We start from the raw sequence: 3,136 nt of genomic DNA on the forward strand, positions 1-3,136 counted from the left end.
ATGAAGATACCTTTGCTTCGGTTGCAAAAATGAATACAATCAGAATAATGATAGCATTGGCCACTAAATATGATTGGAAGCTACATCAATTATATGTGAAGTCAAATTTTCTAAATGGGGACTTAAAAGAGGAGATTTATCTTGTTCAACCAAAAGGATTTGTAAAGAAGGGACAAGAACATCTTGTATGCAAGCTAAAAAATTTCTTATATGGATTGAAACAAACACCCAGATCTTGGTATGAAAAAATTGAGAAATTCTTCTTTCAGTGAGGATTTAACAAAATAAAAAATGATCCTAATTTGTATGTCAAGATAGATAGAAATGGAGATATAGTATTACTCTATATATATGTTTATGATCTAATAATAAGAGGGAGTGCTGATAAGTTGATTAAGGATATAAAAAGGAAGTTATCACAAGAATTTGAGATGAAGGATCTTCGACACTTGCACTATTGTTTATGTCTTGAAGTATGGAGAGAGGATGGAAGGAATTTAATCACACAAAGCAAATATACAAATGAGGTACTAAAGAGATTTCATATGAAAGGATTTAGAGTAGTGAGTACTCCATCGGAACAAAATATCAAATTGAGAAATGATGATGGAACAAAGGAGGTGAATGGAAAAGTATATTCAAAATTAGTGGGAAGTATGAATTATATCACTACCACCAGGCCAAACATTTCTTATGCAGTAAGAATACTTATTCAATCCATGGATAAGCCTCATTAAAGCCATTGCATAGCTACAAAAAGGGTCGTTCAATATTTAAAGGGAACTATCAATTTTGGTATTGAATATACTAATGATTGTAATGTTTAATTATCAGTTATTGTGATTATGTTTGGGCTGGAAATCCATATGACAGGGAATCCACCACTAGATACGTGTTCAATATAGGATCAAGAGTTATATCGTGGAGCAGTAAGAAACAACCAATAATTTCTTGTCATCAACTGAAGTAGAGTATAAAGCATTATGTAGTGCCACCTGTGAAGCAATATGGCTAAGAATAATACTTGAAGATGTTGGTGAACGTCAATAAGAACCTCCAGTGATCATATGTGATAATCAAAGCACCATCAAATTGGCGAACAACCCTGTATGTCATGCAAGGTCAAAGCATATAGACACACAATATCATTTTGTAAGAGAAAAGGTCCAATCAAAAGAAATTGACTTAATATATTGTAATACAAATGAGAATGTGGCTGAAATATTCCCTAAGCCTCTTGGAAAGGCTAAATTTGAGTTTTGTAGAAGTAAGTTATGTGTTGTAAAAATTTCAGACTATGTTGTAAGCCTAGCTGAGTCTTAGACCATAGGCATGTCAATTAAGACTATGTTTGTGTCTTATATATTGTTCTATAGGATATTTTTTGTGTTGGAATTAAGGGGGAGTATTGGACAAACAATAATTCCAACACCTACTACATTAAATGCCCAGTTGTCTCGAAGTTTCTCCATACTTTCTTAGCTTCTTGAAGAAGCCATCACCACTGACAATCTAAGCAATTGAGAAGCTTATTATTTGTGTATAAATGTCCCTCATTGGCAATCAAATGTTCAAGTTGTGTTCAGTTTGTGTGTTCTTTTATTGTCTTGACATTATGATCAACTTTAGAAATAAATCAACTTTGCTGCCTCATTGTTGTCTCTTAACATTAATCAATCACTGACACAGGTTGGGCTTGTTGTCTAGATCGGACCCTTAATCCACAGGATGCATGCAACTCTTTCAAATTGCTGGAGACAGTCATGCAATGCTACAGGAACTTGTTGTTACAAAGCTAAGTCTTGAGAAGACTAATTTAAATCATCAGAAGGATGGCCTTAACATCTCGGTTGGCACAAAAATACTTTCGAAGGTAAGACTGCTTCCCTAACTTAATGCTTGGAAGAACCATGGTGAGTTCGAAGAGATTTTCTGCCTCCTGAGACTGATCCACAATCCTAAGGGAACCTCAGGAAACCGTACACTGATATAATTAAGCTCTAGAGGGGTCCTCGATGTTCTTGATTGCCCTAGCTTAAGTCTTTGTACCTCAGAGGAAGTTGTCTCGTAATTGGGTGAGCGTTCCATTGCTCTAAAATGATCTTAGCTTAGCCCTTGTTAAGATCTATCCTCCAAATATTTCTGTTGCCTCGAGTGATAAGTTTGATCTTGGGTTCAGGGTTGTTTTTCCACCAGCTGAACTTTGTTGTTCCTGATATTGTCTCTATAATTATACTGAAAAGGTTGGAATCATGCATGAGGGGATGTTTTATTTGGGGGCATTTGATTTATTTTTAACGGAGTTGTTTTTAGTGTGACTTTTGGGACTTTTTGGTGCCGAAATCTAGTGGAAACTTTTGAGGCGAAATCTTGAATTTTGTTATTTAAACTGGTTTTTTTACTGTATATATGGATTCAACACCATGAAAATCCCCTAGAGCACTTCAATTGTGACTTGCTAAATTTTAGAGAAATTAGACCAGAAAAAATTCCAAAAAATATCACTAAAGACAACTCGACTTTTAACTTTGAACATTGGCAAGTGACGGGTGTTTTATTTCCTTTTAACTTCGATTTTCCAATCGACATTTGCCAATCAAAGTTAAAAGAGAATAAAACACCCCTCATAAATAATTCCAATGACTCAGTAGAATATAATAAATATATCTTTCCTTAAAATTATAGAGCATTTGCGAGGAACTCGCTTTGCCATCACTCTCTGCATTTATTGCTTTCGGGCCTAGAGGGTGAGAGGAGAAATGGAAAATTATCAAATATAACGCACATAGTATTAAGTTGTTTCTGTCAATAAACCATTCTGATAATAAACATAAACCCTTATTATGAATACATATTCAACATTCAACATTCAACTCCTTGAATCATCTCATAATTTACAATAGCAAGAAGATTTAGCTATCCATATGTTCTCACAGTGGAAACTAACCTTCTTGATGGATGTTAATCTATCACTGCCCAGTAGCAATGTTAATTAAACTTAGGAAGCTATGGGGGAGAAACAACCTTTTTTTTCAAATAATCGGAGACATGGATAAAATTGGAATGGTATAGAGAAGATTAGCATGGCCCTTGCGCAAGGATGACACACAAAAATGGAGAAATGGTCCAAATTTTA

General features: G+C 34.6%; 1 non-coding gene across 1 annotated transcript; it reads left to right on the forward strand.

Moving 5' to 3' along the window:
• The first annotated feature begins 3,029 nt into the window (after positions 1 to 3,029).
• On the forward strand, positions 3,030 to 3,136 carry LOC149139153 (U6 spliceosomal RNA). The gene has a single exon (XR_016265426.1). It is a non-coding gene; the product is annotated as a U6 spliceosomal RNA (small nuclear RNA).

This window comes from Pinus tabuliformis, chromosome X, assembly GCF_031772625.1.
Source record: "Pinus tabuliformis cultivar Carrire ecotype Pingquan chromosome X, CPIR1, whole genome shotgun sequence".
Lineage (NCBI taxonomy): Eukaryota > Viridiplantae > Streptophyta > Pinopsida > Pinales > Pinaceae > Pinus > Pinus tabuliformis.